Consider the following 22,867-nt stretch of genomic DNA (forward strand, 5'->3'; position numbering starts at 1 on the left):
AAGACTGTCCCTATCCTGGGGGATTGGCCTACAGTGGTGACCTTGCTGCCAAAGGGGAGAAGAGAAACTGTTGCTGAAGACTTTGCTTATTTTTACTTTCAAGACTTGTGCTTTTCCAAAACGATCTCCAAGGGCTTGGAACTGAGCTTGCCCCCTGAACTGAGCCCCAGGACCATTGGGCTCTACCTGATCTTCACTCGCCTGCTGCTGGACTGTGGTGTCCTTTCCCTCGCCGGAGCTGTGACCCTCGTGCCTCAGTACCTCCCTGAGCCGTGACCAGGACTGCTTAGCCGCCCCTGCCTTGGGAAGAGCCTCGCTCGATCGGAGCCGCTCCCCCTACGCTGTGCTGGGCTGCCCCTGTCACCTCGCTCGCCGGAGGCTCGCTGTGCACCTTCCCCCTCCCGCCGGAATCAGCGTTGTGAGCATCTCCAAGCCTCGGACGGCCCGGACGTACTCTGCGTGCCCGGCTGCCCCGCTTTTTTCACCCGCCACCTGCAACACCCGCTCTTGTCGTGAGCCTGAAGATCAGACCCCCATCGAGAAGTGTGGGAGCCTCGGACGCCGCCTCGCCCTTCTGTCGAAGAGCCGCTGGAATCCCGCACCCGCCTTTGCGTCAAGAAACAAGGTACTGTACTTACGAACTTGACCGCAAGCTCGCATCGGATCCAGGGTCCGCAACGTTCTGATTTCCCTGTCATCTGCCGTGTGCTTCCCGGTCGCCGCTTCAGCACAGAGTGCGCTGAGGCCTGCAGTTACCTTGTGCCGCCTAAAGAACTTTCCGTAACAAAGAGAACTTGACCGTATTCCTAAGAATTGTGGCCCCATCAACGTTACTGGGCCTTGTATTTGAATCTGCTGAATCTACAGAAAAGCTTATTTTTATATACTTTCTGATTGGTGTCCGTTTGTAGTGCATGCAAGGGGTTTACTGTATGTGTAATTGCATTTGCTTAACCGTGTACGCCTGAGACTTAGCCTAGACTGCTCGCGCCACGCACCTAGAGGGTGAGCAGGGGTTATTCTGGGAAGTCATCCTTCGCCCTGACAAGAAGTAAAGGGTCCCTGCTTGTTGTGGGTTCACACCTGCGTCAACCAGAGCCCCCTCATTTCTAACATTGGTGGCAGCGGTGAGGATTTACGGATTTGCAATTGTGGTTTGCGTATAGTGAAACACTGATCACCACGTAGTGAGAGCAGACCAGTAACACAGCCACAAGGCTAGCATTTGTTTTTGTTTTGCCAAGAATCTCCGTTGTTAAAGCCATGCCTGGTTCACTTTCCGCCGGAATGGCAGCTTCTATAATCTCTGGATTTGAGGACGTAGATTGGGAAGAAGACGCACTTCAGAATCGTACCAATGAAGAATTGAAAGGTTTTTGCTCCAAGTTCAGGATTGCCCAAACTGGACTAAAAAACAAGGCCCAACTCGTGAAGGCGCTGAGGGCCTGGTATGAGTCAAAGGCACCAGAGAATCAGGTGGAAATGGTTCCACCAGAAAGTGTCCATGAGTTTGGCAGAGGCCTGTCGCCAGAAGAGTTGGCAGACAGGGCAGCAACCCGGGCACACGAGGTGGAGATGGCAAAACTTCATGGGCAGATGGATATGGAAAAACAAAGATTAGCCATCAAAGAAAAGAAACTACAATTAGAGCATGACATGAAGCTGAGGGAGCTGGAGCTGAAAGCAAAAGGTTTTGAGCCTAATCCCTCTGGTGGCAGCACACCGCCAGTACCGGCGGAACCAAGAGTTTATATTCCAAAGGATGTAGTGAAGGAGTTCTTCAAGAATGACGACATCGGGCAGTGGTTCAGAGCCTACGAGGTAGCCATGTCTTCCCACCGGGTCCCGGAGAAAGATTGGGGAGCGGGGTTGTGGGGATGGTTCCTGAGTGAAGGGCGGGACACACTGTTAGATTTACCTGCTGATGTTCATAATTCTTATGCCCATATGAAGGAAGCATTGATGGCTAGGTATGGGTTGACCCCTGAGTTATATAGACAGAGGTTCAGGGGTTGCACTAAGATTCCCAATAGTACGTATGTGGAGTATGTGACTTTCTTTTGCAGAGCGCTGGATGGTTGGGTAAAGGGTAGTAAGGTAAATGATTATCAAGGGCTTCTTGATTTAATGGCATGGGAGCACTTGTCCAGTAATTGTTTTCCTGAGCTACGCCAGCACCTGATAGATAGTAGGCTGACTAACCCGAGGAACCTTGCTGAGGAGGCGGACCGCTGGGTCAGTACCAGGGTCCACAAGGGTACCGTGGGAGATTCCGCCAAAGGTGGGCAGGGTCCCCAGCAGAAGAGTGGGGGGGACAGGGGTAAACAGAAGCAGTTCCAAAAAGGGCCCCAAAATAGTCCCCAAGGGAACCAAGGGAAGGGTTCTCAGCCTCCCCCACCCCAGAAACCGACCGGGGCCCCGACAGGTCCTCCTGTTCAGAAGGGGCCCGTAAGATGTTACAGGTGTAACAATTTGGGGCAATTTGCCTCTGATGTAAAGTGTCCGTTGTTTGGTAAGCCAGCACCCACTGGTGCTCCACCCCGGCAGGTGACTAGTGTAGCCTTGGGGGAGGAGAGGGATGTCCAAGGTGGGTGGGGTCCCGCAGAGATGTCCCTGGTCTCGCTAGGAGACCGTGAAGTGGTCCCTCCAACCCAGCTGCCTGAGAACACTAAGAAGTACAGGCAGTGGGTGACCATAAATGGCCATAGGGTGGAAGCTCTTAGAGATACAGGAGCCAGTGTGACAGCTGTCAGGTGTCACCTGGTGTCTCAGGAGCAGGTGGTCCCCAATGCATTCTATCCCGTTGTTGCCGCTGACAACACAGAGAGGCACTGCAAGGTGGCTCAGGTTCCCTTCGAGTGGGGGGGGGTCTCTGGTACTCTTCAGGTAGCTGTGAGGCCCGCCATGCCTGTAGACTGTTTGTTAGGGAACGATTTGGAGAGCTCACCTTGGGCTAAGGTGGAGCGGAGTGCTCACCTGGAGATGTTGGGTATGCCGGATTGGGCGTGTGTCACCACACGGTCCATGGCAGCCAGTAGAGGTACTCAAGAGGTCCTGGAGCCTGAGAGGGAGGCCCAGGAACCGGCCTCAGAGCGAAGGCGCAAGGGGCGCGGGAAGCCGGCCCCTGAAGTTCCCACGGTCCAGGAGGAAGCAGACCTTGAGGGGGATGCCCTGGAGCCTACAGGGGAACAAATAGCTGAACTGGGAGACCTGCCGGAGCTGACCCATTGGCAGCAGGAAGGGGGTCCCACCAGGGAGGACTTTTGTAAGGCGCAGAAGGAGTGCCCTTCTCTCGTGGGTATGCGGCAGCAGGCTGCAGACCAGGCCGCAGGTGATCAGTCAGGATCACATTTCGTTTACTGGGAGAACGACCTCCTATATACAGAGCCTAAGGTTGCTGAGCCTGGGTCAGCCCGTGCGCTGGTGGTACCCCAGGACTTCAGAGCCTTCCTATTGGGGCTGGCTCACGATGTGCCATTGGCAGGGCATTTGGGGCAGGACAAGACCTTTAAAAGGCTTGTCACCCACTTTTATTGGCCTCAAATGCGCAGGAGTTCAGATACTCACTGCAGGACATGCCAGACTTGCCAGGCAAGTGGAAAGAGTGGAAGGAAGCAGAAGGCTCCACTCCAGCCATTCCCTGTGGTCGGTACTCCATTCCAGCGAGTGGGGATTGACATTGTAGGGCCACTGGACCCCAGGACAGCAATGGGCAATAGGTTCATCCTGGTCCTGGTGGACCATGCCACCCGGTACCCGGAAGCCATTGCTCTGAGGACAGTAACGGCCCCCGTGGTGGGACGTGCACTGATGGGAATTTTCTCCCGAGTGGGATTTCCTCTAGAGGTGGTGTCTGACCGAGGTACCAATTTCATGTCCAAGTACATGAAATCTCTTTGGCAAGAGTGTGGTGTAACCTACAAGTTCACCACCCCTTACCACCCCCAAGGAAACGGGTTGGTTGAGAGATTCAACCGAACCCTCAAAGGCATGATAATGGGCCTAGAAGGACCCATGAGGCGTAAGTGGGACGTCCTCTTACCATGCCTTCTCTTCGCTTACCGTGAGGTGCCACAGAAGTCTCTGGGGTTCAGTCCCTTTGAGCTTCTGTATGGTCACCCAGTCAGAGGACCTCTAAGTCTGGTCAAGGAAGGCTGGGAGCAATCTCCCAGGAAACCTCCCCAGAATGTATATAGCTACATGCTGGCCTTCAGGAATCAGACTAGGCGTTTCAGGCAACTTGCTGAGGCAAATCTGGAAGCCAGCCAGGAGGAGATGAAGCGGTGGTACGACCAGAATGCCACTCTGGTAGAGCTTCAGCCCGGGCAGAAAGTATGGGTCTTGGCCCCCGTGGAGCCGTGTGCGCTCCAGGATAAGTGGACCGGTCCCTTTGAGGTGGTGGAGTGCAAGAGTCCTGTTACCTACGTGGTGGACTTGAAGTCTCCTAGGAACCCCTTACGGGTCCTACATGTCAACCGCCTCAAGCCCCACTTGGAGAGGTCCCAAGTGGGCATGCTCTTGGCAACAGATGCTGGGATGGAAGAGGAGACAGAACCTCTTCCTGACCTCCTGTCAGCCAAGGAGCAAGATGGGTCAGTGGATGGTGTTATCCTCTCTTCCACCCTGACCTCTGAGCAACAGAATGATTGTCGCCAGTTGCTGGGACAATTTTCTGATCTGTTTTCCCTGGTCCCTGGTGTCACTGATTGGTGCGTCCATGATGTGGACACTGGGGATAGTCCACCTGTGCGGCACAAGGCCTACAGGGTGACTGACAGGGTGAGGACATGCATCAAGGAGGAGGTCTCCAAGATGTTTGCACTCGGGGTAATTGAGTCTTCTAGCAGTCCTTGGGCCAGCCCCGTGGTCTTGGTCCCAAAGGCTGCAGCGCCGGGAGCCACACCCGAACTCCGGTTCTGTGTGGACTACAGAGGACTCAATTCAGTCACTAGGACTGACGCACACCCCATCCCCAGAGCTGATGAGCTCATCGATCGGCTAGGGGCTGCCAACTACCTCAGCACGTTTGATTTAACGTCTGGGTATTGGCAGGTCGCCTTGACCGAGGGGGCCAAAGAGAGGTCAGCATTTTCCACCCCAGATGGGCACTACCAGTTCCGGGTTATGCCATTTGGGATGAAGAATGCCCCTGCCACCTTCCAGAGATTGGTCAACCAGGTGTTGGCTGGGCTGGATGCGTTCAGTGCAGCCTACCTGGATGACATCGCAGTGTTCAGCTCCACTTGGGAGGAACACTTGCGTCACCTCTGGGAAGTGTTGATGGCGCTGCGCAAGGCAGGCCTCACGATCAAGGCGAGTAAGTGTCAGATCGGGCAGGGTTCCGTGGTGTACTTGGGACACCAAGTTGGGAGTGGCCAGGTGGCACCCCTTCAGCCCAAGATAGAAACCATCCTGAATTGGGAGGCGCCCAAAACCCAGACGGAGGTGAGAGCCTTCCTAGGTCTCACCGGGTACTACAGGAGGTTTGTCAAGGGGTATGGCAACATGGTTGCCCCCTTGACAGCGCTGACTTCGAAGAAGCAGCCCAGGAAAGTGATTTGGACTGACACCTGTCAGAAAGCTTTTGAGGCCTTGAAAACTGCTATGTGCACGGCGCCCGTGCTCTTGGCTCCCAACTTCTCCAAAGAGTTTATCGTTCAGACAGACGCTTCAGAGCATGGTGTGGGGGCTGTTCTTTCACAGATTAATGAGGAGGGCCTAGATCAACCCGTAGCCTTTCTTAGCAGGAGGTTACTTCCACGGGAACAAAGGTGGAGTGCTATTGAGCGTGAGGCATTTGCTGTGGTCTGGGCGCTGAAGAAGCTAAGACCCTACTTGTTTGGGTCTCACTTCCGGGTTCAGACGGACCACAGGCCCCTCAGATGGTTGATTCATATGAGGGGTGAGAATCCAAAGCTGTTGAGGTGGTCCATTTCCCTACAGGGTATGGATTTCACGGTGGAACATCGCCCTGGTACAGATCACGCCAATGCTGACGGTCTGTCCAGATTTTTCCGCCTTAGTGATGAGGAACTCCCTGGGGTAGGGTAGTTCTCCCCACTTTTCAGCTGGAGGGGACACGTGTTAGACCTGGCACCTTGGCGTGAGTCTCCCTTCCTCTTTTTGTCGCTGTGCCTCATGTGATTTTATGGTGTTGGCCGCTCAGCGCGCTGTGCCACTGCCAACCAGTGTCGCGGTGCGAGTGCTCCCTTGTAAATTATATATGTTGGTTGGATTCCATGATTGGATTGTTTGGTTTACTATCAGACCCCAGTAAAGTGCGCCAGGAGCGCCAGGGCATGTAAATGCAAACACCGCTGGTGGGCTTGCAGCACTGGTTGTGCCACCCACAGAAGCGGCCGGTAAAATATGTCTAAGGTCTGCCATCGGAGAACCTGCGTGCAGTCTGGTACTGACATGCTGACTGGCAAGTGCCCACACTGGCCGGTCCCTAAAACCTTCCCTTAGCTGCATGTTAGTCACCCCTCTGGTAGGCCCACGGGCAGGGTGCATTGTAAGCCTAAGGTAGGACAAGCCTGGATGCGTGGCATGTCCTAGTAGTGAATGACCGCCATCTTGTTGTTCACTACTGCAAGGCTACCCTGTTCTCATAGGCCAGTATGGGCGGCCTGGATTGTTACACCCTATGATCCTAACCGACCCAGGGAACATGGTAGGAGATCGAGTTTAGTATGCCTGAACTCGGAATAATAAAGTACATCTTTTCGCAAGGTTTATTTTAATATTCCGGGTTTGCAAATGCCACTTTTAGAAAGTTGGCCTTTGCTTGCCTAAACACTTCAGCCGCCTCTGCGTGATGTGTATCTGATGTCTGGCTGGTGTGAGTGACAGGGCTGGGGGAACCCAGATGGGCAGGGCTAGGTAGCCTGGTGGTGAATAGGACAATCGACAGTTAGATGGGTGGGAGGAGTGCTCCTAGGCTCTGAATAGGACAGTGCTCTGCTACCTCAATACCGGCTCCGCCCCCTGTGGAGCGTCTGATGACTCTGCCCTGCACTCTGAAAGAAGAAGCCTGCATCGCGTAAACAAAGTGCTCAGAAACCGGACTGGACTAGGCAAGGGCCCCCCTGGCCTGGGAGAACAAAAGATTTGCTGTATAAATGTAGGAGCCCTGCTCCTAAGAAACTAGATCCGCTTTTGACCAAGAAGAATCTCTGCCTGAGGAGGAGGCACCGGGAAAGCTGTAGGAGGAAGACTGTCCCTATCCTGGGGGATTGGCCTACAGTGGTGACCTTGCTGCCAAAGGGGAGAAGAGAAACTGTTGCTGAAGACTTTGCTTATTTTTACTTTCAAGACTTGTGCTTTTCCAAAACGATCTCCAAGGGCTTGGAACTGAGCTTGCCCCCTGAACTGAGCCCCAGGACCATTGGGCTCTACCTGATCTTCACTCGCCTGCCGCTGGACTGTGGTGTCCTTTCCCTCGCCGGAGCTGTGACCCTCGTGCCTCAGTCCCTCCCTGAGCCGTGACCAGGACTGCTTAGCCGCCCCCGCCTTGGGAAGAGCCTCGCTCGATCGGAGCCACTCCCCCTACGCTGTGCTGGGCTGCCCCTGTCACCTCGCTCGCCGGAGGCTCGCTGTGCACCTTCCCCCTCCCGCCGGAATCAGCGTTGTGAGCATCTCCAAGCCTCGGACGGCCCGGACGTACTCTGCGTGCCCGGCTGCCCCGCTTTGTTCACCCGCCACCTGCAACACCCGCTCTTGTCGTGAGCCTGAAGATAAGACCCCCATCGTGAAGTGTGGGAGCCTCGGACGCCGCCTCGCCCTTCTGTCGAAGAGCCGCTGGAATCCCGCACCCGCCTTTGCGTCAAGAAACAAGGTACTGTACTTACGAACTCGACCGCAAGCTCGCATCGGATCCAGGGTCCGCAACGTTCTGATTTCCCTGTCATCTGCCGTGTGCTTCCCGGTCGCCGCTTCAGCACGGAGTGCGCTGAGGCCTGCAGTTACCTTGTGCCGCCTAAAGAACTTTCCGTAACAAAGAGAACTTGACCGTATTCCTAAGAATTGTGGCCCCATCAACGTTACTGGGCCTTGTATTTGAATCTGCTGAATCTACATAAAAGCTTATTTTTATATACTTCCTGATTGGTGTCCGTTTGTGGTGCATGCAAGGGGTTTACTGTATGTGTAATTGCATTTGCTTAACCGTGTACGCCTGAGACTTAGCCTAGACTGCTCGCGCCACGCACCTAGAGGGTGAACAGGGGTTATTCTGGGGAGTCATCCTTCACCCTGACAAGAAGTAAAGGGTCCCTGCTTGTTGTGGGTTCACACCTGCGTCAACCAGAGCCCCCTCATTTCTAACAGGGCACACAATCATTCAATACTTTCACATGCATGAATGCTTCATTTTCAAATGTTTCATTCTGTAATTACTCCTTTCAATTGTAATACCTTTTTTCAATATGGCACACAAAGGTACCAACAGTAGTGCATCCACATACACATTTTGAGTAATTATCACTCATGCCTAGGGAAAATATTTGCAAATCTTTATCCTCAGGTGGAGGAATATCTTTAATGGTTCACACCAGGTCTATCTTGGGACTAATGCTCTCAGACAATATTACATTTGCAAGGTACTCCACAATATTGGTCATGAATTTGACTTTTCCGCTTTTCACTGTCATCCCTCTTTCCTTCAAAATTTGCAGTGCTCTTTCCAAAAATCTGGTGTTCTCTTCTTGAGATGCTGCATAGATTAAAATGGCATCTTTGAATAACTATACAACTTTGCTGTCATCAAACAGTGTGTCTATTACTCTGTTACAATAACACCTGTAGCTGAAGCTAAACCAAATGGAAGACACATATACTCATAAATTCCAAAATGTGTTAAATACTCTGTGAGATTCAGTACATTTTCAGATGATGGCATTTGGTGCTAACATTTTGTGTCCTCATGGAAGAGTATGCCAGTCTATGACAATGCACAGCAATAATCCATTGTTCTGACTCAGCATAAGTAATAATTCCTTCACTGCGCATTTGTTCAAGGTTTTTTTAAGCTTCTCCTGTGCATTTAGTGGTATCTGTCTCAACTTATGCAGAACAGGTTTAGCAGTCAGTTTCAACTTTACAGAATGCTCTACAACACACACACTTTCGGAAACTGAGGCAAAAACACAACAATAGATATTCAATCTTTTCTGCACATAGGGCCCAATTCGCAGAACTAACTTAAGACAAAATCCTAAACGTACTACCATTTTGGTATTCATAGAAGGCACTTACTCATTTTGGTATTCACAGAAGGCACTTACTCATTGATGAGTAAGTGCCTTCTGTGAATATCGAAATGAGTAAATGGTAGTAAGTGTAGGATTTTGTCTTAAGTTAGTTCTGTGAATCGGGCCCATTGTTATTCTCACATTCAATACTCATAACAGACAGATTCCCCAGTGTTCCAAGACACAATCATTCTGGTTTAAGTACACTACCTAACCCTCCTGATCCTGTCATCTCATTCTTTCTCCACCATTCCCAACTTCATAAATCTTGGTAGAGATTTTTTTCCTCATGAAAACCAGGCTGTTTGTACAATAACCCCACTTATGAATGTCAACATCTCCAAATGCCTTTGAATTGGCATCAGTAGCCTTTAAAGGGATACCTTTCGTTTGTTCATGAAATGTGATATATGAAAGGTTTGTGATAGGTGATTGTGAATCTACCATTATGCAAACTTGAATGTTGTTTATATTCACAACACAAAAAGGGCAGTTGGCCTTGACTTTGGCTCTGTGATCTGATTTGACATCCAGCATTAGCACAAGATTGCTGGCTCTTAATACTATTCTTATATATAGTCTTATCCATATAAGTGTTACCGTTACTTATCCCTACATGTTGTTCACAGATACTACTTTTGCAAACATTGTAACAGAGCCCTAATTTCTTACATTTATCTCTGTTCTTATTAATGCCTGAGCAATACGTGCAGTTACCTATGTGATTTTTTAATCCTCGTCTTTAACATGAACCATAAGAAATGTTTTGTTTATTAAAATTCTTGCTACGCCTCTCTCTTACTTGTACAGCAACCAAACCATCATTCACTATAGAAAACACACACCACTGGTTCAAACAATATCATCAGTTGCTGCCATTTTTACAGACTCACTGGACCTTTCTGTACGTTTGGCTATATCCATTACTCCATTTAAAGGAGGGCTTTGACACTCAAGCAATCTTTCTTTATTTTGTCTCGAAAAACAATGCAAAAAAACTGATCCTGAAAATATACATCTACTTGAGTGCTATATTCACAACTTTTGACAAGAACTCTCCACTCTGCAACATAATCCTCCATAGTTTTAATATTATGCTGTTTTTTTCACAGAGCTCTGTTTTTCTGGTAATACTCTGGGCTCCTCAGCTGATTGTTTTTCTTGATAGACATCCCATGTCCCAAATCTTTTTCTGGATGGCTCCAATTCAGGTACATTGTCACACATTCTTTACAAAGACTTGCAGAAACAATCAAATAGCAGTGCGTTTTTTCTTCTCTGGGTCATAGTTTTTGCATCAATAGCAATTAGGTATTTTTCAAATCCATGGAACTGATGTTTCCATTTACCACCAATTTCCCTTGCACCAGAGAAACATCTGTTGTGAGCAAGCCAAAAAAGCACTCTGATGTCAACTAATTAATGTGCATAACTGATTGATCCAGAACTTTTATTTAGGAGAGTAAATCACTAGGTTGCAGTATTTAAAACCAGTCAATGGTTCCATTCACAACTCCTGCTATATTGCCGCTTACTTCAATGAAAATCAGAGCAGAGAAATATTTCCCAAAGTCAAAGCATATGTGGCGTGGCATGCTGAAGAACCAAGCTGGACCTGGCTGAAGAGCCCCAAACAGGACAAAACCATTTGTGTTGCTTATGTGCTGATTCAGGTAGGACCTTGCCTGGCAATTCAGGCTGGATTGTTCCTATTGGAGGATGGTCAAAACTGATTTGATTATGGATGGGTCCAAACTAAGATGTCTTAGGGGCAAACAATGATGGGTTGGAATACTACCCCGAGTGATTGCCAATGATTACGCTTTTTGCAAGCATTCCTCCCATCACCTTACATGTGTTTGATGTAACGCCTTATGTGGCCAAAGATACATCCAGATGTGGGTCTCATCGTCTCTGCGCCACTGGAACCAAGCTATATCCGACAGAAAAGCCTGAATCAGGAAACAAAAGGGTCTTCGGTTGCTTGTGTTTCAGTTAAGGGACGGCCTGGCCTGGCAGTTCTGGCTGGACTGTTCCTATTAGAGAAGGGTCAAGATCTATTTGTAAAAAGCTGAGTCCAAACCGAGGTGGCATGGTGGGCAAAAGCAGAATAGGTGGAAATGCTTTCTCGAGTGGTTGCCAATGGTTAAACTTTGTGCAAGCATTCCTCCCTTCACCTTTTATGTATTTGATGTAACGTCCTAAGTGGCCTAGGTATTCCCGGACACAGATCCCATGCTCACTGTGCTAATAGAACCAAGCTGAAACCCAATTAAAGAGCCCCAATCAGGGCGAAGATGACCGTAGGTTGTTTGCGTTCCGGTTCAGGGAGGACCTGTCCTCAGCAGCGGTCCGTGCAGGTAACAGCAGTGGGGCCGTGGGTGCCGGGTAAGGGGGGATTTCGAGGGACAATGCAGAGGGATAATTAATTATTCATTACATTTTTCCTCATTATCGTCCCTCAAAATTCCCCCTTACACGGCCCCAGCTCTGTTACCTGCATGGACCGCGGCTGACTGCCCTGGTGGTTTCAGCTGGACTGTTCCTACTGGAGCAGACTGAAGACTGATTTGCATATGGCTAGGTCAAAACTTGGACAAAAGAAAGATAGGTAGGAATGCCACCCAAAATGATTGGCAGTAGTTAGTCTTTTTTGCAAGCATTCCAAACCATCAAATTTTGTGTGTCTTACGCTGAAGAATTACACAGCGAACTTCAATTGCACACTTTGCCGTGTTCATCACAGAGACCAATGGTTTACTTTATAATTATATTCCAGATGTGCGAAGTGACTTCCATGTGCGCTCTGCTTCCAATATGGAGTGTAGACATAAATGCACGACGTTAGACATACATTGAGGTACTCACGTATGGATGCGAATGTGTATGCTAATGTACTTGGAATGCATGTTAAAACTCTGGGACTTTTATTGATTTGTTGTCAAATTAATGGTTTAATGCTTTAATATTTTATATTCACTATTTAATATTTAATGATGTTTGTATTTCCTTTATTTGATATATGTTTTGCCCTTAATTTCCTTCTTTTTTCTGCTATTCTATGGATTTTGATACATTTGCTTTTATATTTACAATTATATTAATTATTTTTTCTCTACTATAACGTATTTTAAGATATGCAATGTTTTCATATATTTATTGTATTGTATTTATGAAATGCTAATAAAAAAATTATAACACAAGAAAATAACTCTCTGGGACTCAGCCGTGCAGTTTTTGAAGCACCAGTAAAGTGACTGTTAATCCACCATAAAGTGCTCGGAAACAAGAAATGTCTCTGTAATGAGGCTCTGTTACCTTCCTTGTGCATGGTAGACAGTGCAAAGCCACGACTGACACAACTGTTAACCAGTTACACTGTACACATCAATCCCAATTCAGTCCCGGAGGGTTGACGATTTCTTCATCTCATTTCCCTTGACGAGCTCCTTGTACACACACAGTTTATCTCCAATCTGTGGTGGAAGAAAGAACTCCGAAACCTAAATGTACACTGTTGAAATCCATTTTTGTTCCAGAATAACACAGGGGCACACATGAGCATAACTGCAAAGCACCAAGGGGCATATTAACAAGCCAGGTGATAAAATTATCGCCGCTTTAGCGGCAGAAAACTGCCGCTAAAACGGCGATAATGGGCTTGATAATATGCTCTATGGAATTCCAATTGAAGCCCATGTTAGATGTGAAGGGCGTCTAACATGGACTTCAATTGGAATTCCATAGAGCATATTATCAAGCCCATTATCGCCGTTTTAGCGTCCGTTTTCTACCGCTAAAGCGGCGATAATTTTATCGCCTGGCTTGTTAATATGCCCCCAGGTAAGTCTTCAAATGACCAAACGTTTGGAACACACACACAAACGGTGCTAGCTTGATAAAAGTAAACATTCTATTCCATGGCGAGCTACGAAGACAAACTATTCTCGACCCATAATACACCGGGTATATGACAGTGGCTGTTTTGTTGCAAATGCCATGCATGTGATCGCATACAGATCCACGTGCGGGGAGTCTCAATCCAGGAAAAGATGGAACAGGGTGCAGCTTCATGGGTGCCAATAACTGTGGTTGCGAATGTACGTGCCTGTAATGGCACCACACCTTGATAAAGGCCAGCTCTGAGTGCTCGGTGGCCTCAGGCACTAGATGGCAGGTGCTGCTAAACATCAGTGGGCAGCATGCAATTGGCATTAATCTTGTGAATTGTGTTTTTAGCCGTAGAACTGCAAATGTCTGCTCCCTGTGCGAGACAGCTGCACGCGGCCATGTTAACATCGTATCACGGTGTCCAAAACTGCAGCAATTGTTGAAAGTCCTAATGCATCCACAGCGAGCATAACACTGCTGTTATTCCCTCTGTAAAGCCTAAAGCCACAGCCCTAGTACTAAGCTGATGCCATATTTCATAGCAGGTCTGGTGCCTGCGAGGCTCTGGGAAACCACAGCAGCTGCAATCTTTGTGGCAGCGACTGAGTAAATCACTCTACAGGGTGATGTTCACATATAACTCATTGCCTGAAATGTGTGTGTGCAATGTCTAGACTGTGGCATACAAACAATTTTTGATGCAGGAGACAAACTCTCTGGATCTCAAACAAGAGAAAAGTCTGTTACCCACAGGAGGGGGGGGGGGGGGGGGCGAGTGGGAGGGAGCAAAATCTGTGTTCAGAGAAATAGACGTTGTTTCCAGGAATGAATACTACACAGAGCACAAAACAGAAGACTGAAGAAGAAGCAGCTGGCACAGCTTTGAGCAGCGCGAGAGCCAATGAACCAGAGGCTGAAGCAGAGCCCTACATTACAACATTTACAAATTGTGGGAGCTTTCCTTCATGCCATTATGAAAAAGAGAAACCCTCATACCTGTTAGTGGCACCAAAATGTACACATAATTTCTACAGCACACCAGATGCAGTAAGCAGAAGAAATCAGAAAAACACATTGTGACATTGCAAATATGTATTTATATTATCAAAAACATGATCCCTAATTTTCATGGAGTTGCTCCTTCATGCACCTTAAAGAATGCCCCTTTGATATTGTGTGTGTAACCGGTGCTTGTGATATTACAGAAGGGGCCACACAAGCATCTACTTTCCCTTCGAAACAAAGAAGTGCCATGGGGGACAAATGTTTGGACCATACTCCCTCTTGGACACCTGATATCTCATTCAGGGTATGTCTCCTAATTCCTGTTGTGTATGAAAGGTCATTGCTGCCACGAGAAGATGTATTTCTCTGCTGCTATTGAGGATAGGTGGGCATTTCTCAGTTTTAGGTCAATTACTTCAAGTGCACTATTTATGAGGACAGTGTTTAAAGATTTTTTTAATGTGGTCATTTGGCAAGTGCTTGTTAGCTCTATTTGCCTTAATCAATAAATCAGAAAAGTCTGATGGTCTATATATTCGAGAGACAACAGAAAAGAAAAGAAAAATTGCAAAAGGTAGGAGAGAAACTTTAAAGTGCTATTTGACTGTAAAGGATTTCCATCAACAACCAGTGATTGGTCAGTATCATCATCTGGATATCCAACCTTCCCACCACGATAAACCTCTCCAGCAAGGGGTGTTACGTGTGGTGTAGGTGTCAACCAGAGCACCTGAATGTAACCCGGGAATGGGAAAAAAGAAGACAGCAAAGATCACTGGCTTAGTCAAAAATATCTGTATTCCAGAAATGATATATAAACAGTGCAGTGCAGAAACGTGAAGGTTAAAAAAGGATTTAGAGGAAAGAAGAAGTTTTATTCAGGATATTCCTACTAATCCTTTGATTAAAAAATTGGTGCAAAAACAGCTTTTAACAAATAGGCTGTGTGACAATACGGTCCGTATTGTCACACAGCCTATTTGTTTGGATATCCAGATGATGATACTGACCAATCACTGGTTGTTGATGGAAATCCTTTACAGTCAAATAGCACTTTTCTGTTGTCTCTCTCGAATATATAGACCATCAGACTTTTCTGATTTATTGATTGTTGAACAGGGGATTGAGTCTGTTTGGTCTTTAAACAATCCCTTGGACCCTCCCTAATTGTTTTCTAGCTCTATTTGCCTCTCAAAGTCCTACAAAATCTTGTCTTCCTGGAGTAGCATTCATTGAACTACCACTAGGAGTGACAAGTGAATAGGGATGAGGCAGAATAAAAAGGCATGTGTGGGTTGTAGGAGGGAGTACACTTGGGTTGGGTGGGGGTGTCGAGTGCAACTCCTGCAGGAATGCAAGGGACCAGGGGAAAGGGGAGGAAAGTGATACAAAGTGAAAGGTAGTGAGATAGTAATGGAGATCAGCAGTCGAGTATAGAGGAGGTTCAAAACCTGAGATAACAGAGAAAAATAAAGAACACATTGAGATTTTCCAAATCCATTATTAAAAATCAAAAACAATTAAAAAAATGAAATGATGAAAATGTAATTTGAGCGCTAAACACACAGGGCCTGTTCACAAAGGTAAACTTCGACATAAAGTCTAAGTTTAGACCTGAATTGTAAAAGTGCCACACACAAAAATAAGGGGAAGGACGGGAACTCCTACTTCGACCTCCTTTATAGTAAACACAACATACAAAGAGAAGTAGGAGGGTAGAAGGTTGCCTTTTCTCGAGGTTGACAGGCAAAAATGAAATGTTGAAAAAACTGCCCTCACCCACAAAAGTTTGTGGCATGCTTCATCATAGGGCTGCTAAACACACCTCTGCACAAGCCAACGCTTGAGGTGGAGCAATAGGGTGGGGGAGACAATACAAACACATAGAAGAGTAGGGATCAAGTAAGAATTAGGTGCAGACAAACAAAGTTAAAACTAACTCAAGGATTTCCAAATGCCTATTTATTCGCGGATTGCCATCCTAGGGTTAAAATAGGTTTTGCTGAACCTGTGGTTGGTGGTAAACTGGTGAGTTATGGACCGTTTACCCCTCCACTCTGCAAAATTGTCGATATGTTTCAGCCGGGCCTCGTGTCTTCCCCAGCTTTCATCAGGACCACTGGATCCCAGTATTTATACCCTTCTCTCCTACCTTAATATGTAGATCTAAGTTTTAGCCTGTAAGTATACGTAGGTCGTGTAATCACACTCTGATTAAAATTTTGTTTCACTGTAGTTCAATCTTGAAAAGGTGAGGGAGCGAGGACGGCAAATTGTAAACTTACACAAAAGTGAAAGATTAGCTTTGTGAATCAGGTCTTAAGTTTAGACGTGAAGTCTAGGTGTAGACCTGAAGTCTAAGTTTAGACCTGAAGTTTAAGTTTACCTTTGTGAATTGGGCCCTTAGACTTCAGGTCTAAACTTAAGGCATGATATCAATCTTGGTGGATGAGACACTCCCTCACAAACGTGACGGATATTCTGTCCCCCCATGTTACAAGTTCCATAGGATATAATGCAATTCTAATATGGCACACAGGATATCCATCATGTTTGTGATGGAGTATCCCATTCGCCAAGATCGTAATCAGGCCCTTAGACTTCTGGTCTAAGTTTACCATTGTGAATCAGGCCCACAAATGCAAACTTAAGATTACCATAAATGATGCATGAGGTATTTTCCCAGGTCATCCAAAAAAAGAATCTGGGAATCAAAACTGTGAAATGCGTGCAGTTCAGATGCTTGGAATTACGTGTTTAGCCTCGGCACGCTGCTGATGTCATGTTTGGTGATTAGTGCTTTTTCTAAAGGCGATTTGGCACATGCTGTTGACGTTAAAACAGGCGGTTGGTGCATTTTCCATAGGAGGTTGGGAACCATGCACCTTTGATGCCACAATCGGTAGCCTGCACTGAAGTCAGTTACTTTGGGGGAAACTTGTGTCTGTCAGTGATGTGAACACTAGTTACCTACGTACACTGAGGCCACAACATAATCTAGGAAGGTAATGCTGTATGTTATGTATATCGGCTGTTGATAATATGCATCCTTCATGGTGATACGCACACCCAAATTACCTTGATGATGTATTAATGCGTTCACTGTTAGGATTATAAAGCCAACTTTATTTATGTATTTCTGTTTAGGAGATATGCACACCATGTTTGGATTATTCATATGACATAATATTTTGTTGCTTTGTGTTAAGAGGTGTTAGAGAATTACATTTGTCACACTATTAGAAGTTGATTTATTCTGCTATTGTGCGATCACCAACTCCTGTGTGTCAATATGCAAAACATCATTTCACCACCATCTTTTCTGCCAAGTCCTGGTCTTCCTGAAATTGATTGGGACCAGTGGAAGGAAGGGTTTGAGGCGCATCTTGATGCTATTGAAGTAGAGTTTTAACTCCCCCCAAAAATGCCATGTTATGTCACTGTTTAGGACATGAGGGCAGGGAGATTCTCAAGCATTTGGTATCTCAAATGGTTTTACAAGAAAGTGATGTTGAGGATGAGTACACCATTGTCATATACATGCTTGGTGCTTGTTTTAAACCACATAAAAATGTTATTCTGCAGTGACATAAGTTTTGCAGGTGTCAACAGCTGCCGGGTGAACCCATAAAGAGTTTTGTAGGTGCTTTACGGGTACTCGCTTCTACGTGTGAGTGCAAAACCATCAAGGAAGAGATAATCAGAGATCAGATTGTTGCGCACAATAATAATAACAAGATACAAGAAACAGTTCTTACTACTGCCAATTTAACTGTAGACAAAGCTATAGAGGTAGTTATGGGGTTTGAGAGTACGGCATCATATGTAACAATAGCAGAGATGTCCATTACCAACAGTCTAGAATTTGGAAGTTTAGGTGGTGGATAATTCTTCAAACCAGAAATCTGGAAAGATAAATATTCTAAGTTGAAAGAAACTTGCGCTCGCTGTGGCAGTACCAATCACTTAGGAGACACCACTTTTTGTCCTGCCATTGACAAGATGTGTAATTACTGTGGGGAAATAGGGCATTTTCCTAAAGTGTGTAGATTAGGAAAAAAAGGTGGATCAAAAATTGCAAATGCAATTAGAGATGCTGGAACTAGTGTGGAACATTTTGATTCTGATTCCGAAAGTGTGGTGCTGTGTTCGGACTCTGTGTTAATAGGGGGTGTGCTAGTGGATGAATGTTCAATGTACAAAATGGATCTAATACTTACTCGTAAACCATATTGCATTATTGGTGTGGGTGAGAATATGGTGAACAAGATGGCTGATTCTGGATCCCGTTTTACTATAATTGGAGTTGGAGATCGGGAAAAAAGTCAATGATATTAAATTGAGAGAATTGTCTGTGAGAACTATAGCTTATAGTGTCAAGCCCATTGAAGTGTTAGGTGAATTTGATATTGTGATGCATTTTAAAGGTAACCAAACTAGTGCCACTATTTACATTGCAAAACATGGATCCACCTTGTTGGGGTGGCTGGAACAACGTAATTTGGAAGTATTTGTGGATCCCAACAATACTGATCAAGTTCTACTCAAAAGAAAATGTCTGCAAGTATTATCTGTGCTATGTTCTGAGTGAGAAAGATTTTCTAGAGTATTCATTGATATCTTGAGAACATTTAAAGATTTTAAACACAAGATTCAGTTGAAATCCCAAAGTTAGAAATGTATCACTTATGGTTAAGCAAGAGTTATGCTAGAAACTTGACAAGTTGTGCTCACAGGGCATAATTGAACCCATAGTGGGCGGTGATTGGGCGTCACCTGTGGCAAAGGCCCTCAAACCCAATTGATCTCTGAAAATGTGAGTGGACCTGTGACACTTGAATGCTAGGATTTGGATTGACATGCATCTGTTGCCTAATATAACAGAGATACTAACTCAGATCAAAGATGCCAAAGCTACCTTAGACATGGATTCAGCTTATCATCAGGTGGTCCTTCATGAAGATTCACGTCATGAGGGCGCATTTTCTTTTAAGCAAATTCCTTTAGGACTTGCTTCTGCATTGACTGTGTTCTAGGAATTGATGAAAATATTATTTTGTGGGGTGAGTGGAGTGAAAGGTTTTCAGGATGATTTGTAAAATATGTATAGAATAAGGCAAATCATTGCAGGAGACTTGGTCAAGTTGTTTCTGTCTTGAAAAAAGCGAGGAATTATGCTCAACGCTGAGAAATGTAAATTTGAGACATCAAGTGTGGACTGTTTGGAGCATAAAGTGCCTGCTCATGGAGAAGAACCTAAAGAGAAGTTGATCAGGGCTATTGTTGAAGCTACTGTGCCATCTACGAAGGATCGGTTGTGATCCTTTATGGGTTTGATGGAGTTTATTGTAATTTTATGCACAGAGGCCGGAAAAATCTCATAATTTGCGCGCATTACTAAGGAAGGAAGCAAAGTATGTGTGGACCCAGGAGTGTATGGAGGAGTTCCAGCAAATTTAAGAGGACATTAGTACTGCCATTCCCCTCAAACCATTTGACACAAATGGTCCCAGTATCATCATGGCTTACGTGAGTCAGTATGGGTTAGGTGCTGTTTTGCTACAAAACAGGAATGGAAGGGAAGAACTTGTGGCATTTGCTAGACGGAGTTAGAGAGGTACTGAGACCTCCTATTCAGTAATTGAATGCAAAGCATTGGTGTGTTGGTGGGGTGTAAATTATTTATGTCATTATCTAAAGGGCTCGAAAATTGTGGTTCAGGTGGATCATAATCCCTTAGTATATTTGTTTACCAATAAGGGAGCTGCAAAAGCCACTTCTAGGATAACTATGTGACAGTACAGACTGCAGAACTTTGATTACAGTGTGGAATATTTTTCGGGTGTAAGAAATGTTTTGGCCTATTGTCTATACCAACTGTTTTTAGATGATGTAGTTGAGAGTGCTGTTTTGGATGATGAAAGGATTGTGATTATTTAAATTGGTGTTGCCACTAGTGGTGCCATTAATGAACACAAATGATCCTATGCTCTTGCTGAGGATAATGTGTTGAAGGAGGTTATGAACTTTGTGAGTAAAGGGTGGACTACAGTTAAAGTGGTTAATGCTGAAGTGGATGCTTCCAAACATGTGGCAGGTGCACTGTACATCCTCAATAACTGTTTGAGATGTTTGGATGTGATGGTGGTTCTGAAATCCTTGCAAGGCAAAGTAGTTGAGTTAGCTCATGAAGGACACATTGGAATGCAAGCTATGAAACAAAAGATCAGAGATTTATTTGGTGGCCTGGTCTGGATAGATCGGTGGAACATTTTGTGAGACAGTGTGGGAGTTGCGCTGTGAGTGATTTAGCTCAAGTCACGGTACTCAGTGAGGTAGAATGTGTACCTGTACCAGATAAGGCTTGGGCAAAGTTGGCTAATGATATTATTGGACCTATTTGTACAAGTAGGGGAAACAACAAGTTTGGTATTGTAGTGATAGACTACTATTCGCAGTGGCCAGAGGCGTGTTTTATAGACAGAATTACTACATCTAAGGTTATATAGTTTTTGACAACATTATTTTTGAAGGCGGGATTTACCAATTAAATAGTAAGTGATAATGGTCCACAATTTGTGTAAAGAGAGTCTGAGAATGTTTTGGAAATCTGGGCATTAAACATGTCAAAACATTGCTATACCATTTCAGAAGTAATAGTTTGGTTGAAAGATGTAACAAAGTTGTCAAAGAGAACATGCAATTGTCTTTAGTTAATGGTCTTAATTGGATGTTTGAACTGAGAAAGTCTCAATTCTGACACCAAACTTTCTTCTTTTGTGCTGTAGATGGGGACATTTCCTGGTAGTAAGTGGAATAGACCTTGGATGATGAATAAGGGTGTGTCTTTAGAACTAATTTGTGATGTGGGTGTGAAATGTCAATGTGCTCAAGAACGGAACAAAAGCAAGTTTAAACAAAAATTAAATGTTGCTGTGGTTGATTTGATAAGAGTCAAATTGCCTTCATGCCAAGAATGGATTTAGTTTCTCTACTCTAAGAGGGTAATTCAGTTGATGAGAAGTGCTGTGAGATTGGAGGATGACAAGTTATGGAACACGGAAAGATTGTCTGAGCAGAGAACCATTTCGTCTAATGTTGCAAGAGTCCAAGAGGGTTCAAGTGGAATGATGCAAAAAAGATTTTCTAGAAAGAATCGACAGCCAGTCAAGTTTCATATTGTGTGATGTCTTGAATTCAGTTATAATTAGAGTAGGCTTTAGTAGTTACATGTAGCTGATTTGTTTTTTTGATTATTGTATTTTAGTTGCATGCTATTTGGTTGACATTAAAGGAGGAGGTTTTTGTAGTAGCATTAAAGGGGGAAGATGTGTTGGGTTCTAAGTTATATTGCAGAGTGCTGTGTTGTAATGTGTTCTTAGTCTGAGCATTTGGAATGTAATGTCTTAAAACACAGCGCGGCAGTTGCTGAATCTGATTACAGCCACTGGCTGCGTACATAGATGCTGAATAAACACATTCAACATTACCTTGTTATCTTGCATCTCGACAGAGTGCATATAGCTCCAGCTGATACTTTTAGGCCAAACATCTTGACACATGAACGGTTTAAGACAGCATGATGCTACAAGGAACTGGAGGGAATGAAGGCGCAATGTTTGAGAACAGTTAACAACAGCAGTACAAAGCAAATGCAGAACATCTCCAGTTTCTGACTCCCAGCCTAAATCTAGCACTCAAATCCCCTGTCAAAGGGAAATTCGGATCGTCATTATTCAAACCTTATCTTCGCCTTGATAACAGTGAGTGTAAACTCAGGATGTTCCTCTAGCATTAAAGGCACAAATGTAAATAAAGAGTGGGTGTGCAGAAATGCACTTGCTTTTAAGGAGGGGCCTTTCTACAATACATACTAGATGTGTAACTTCTATGGTATAGCAGCCTGATGAGAAGTGCCTGATACCAAACTATAGCAGCCCTGTTAGGAGGAGCCTTTCAAGTTACATAAAGCAAACGGGAGTGCATATGAGGTGTGGTGATATTGTCTGTGAAACGTATAACATGGTCCGTGACTGGCTACCCTCCCCTCCCAGCTTCCCACACCACCTTGAAGGATTGACATAGGCAAGTTGTCTTTGGAAGGCGGGGGGTCAGGGACCCCCCGGCCGTATTTATTATACAAAACAATAAAGGATGAATATCAAATTACATCAATATGTTAAGAAACGCAAAATTCATGACATTAGATCTACAGTATTGAAGACAAATATCAAAGGCTAACCTTAACAAAAGTCTAATACAGTGTGTTTCCTATCCGAATCTAACATCCTGCCCGAATTTTGCATTCTAACATTTCTGGCCCGACGGCAAGGTTGCTAACCGGTGTCAAGTCCTACTAGCCACGCCCTTACCTACAGGTGCGCATGCGCGACAGGGGACCGCCTACCCCGTCGGCATCGTGAACTCCATTTAACCAACAAGGAGGGCCCTTACACTCTGCGTCATTTGCTGATGTCATGATGTATGTGCGGGGTGGCTACCAGCCGAAGGAAAGCGTGACTCCCTCCCCCGCATCTTTAGCAGCTAGCGGATATTCCTGCCCCTGAAGTTCTAGGAGGGACCAGTGGCCCCTCCCCCTGGGCCGCCCCCTCCATGGATGGTGAGGCCCCCCCTAGAACCTTAAATTGCTGCTCACCGATCATGACCTTACCGCCTGACCAACCCTAATAAATACGACAATGAACCTAGGGAAAAAAGGA

The sequence above is a fragment of the Triturus cristatus genome, chromosome 5_1 (genome assembly GCF_964204655.1).
Source record: "Triturus cristatus chromosome 5_1, aTriCri1.1, whole genome shotgun sequence".
Classification (NCBI taxonomy): Eukaryota; Metazoa; Chordata; class Amphibia; order Caudata; family Salamandridae; genus Triturus; species Triturus cristatus.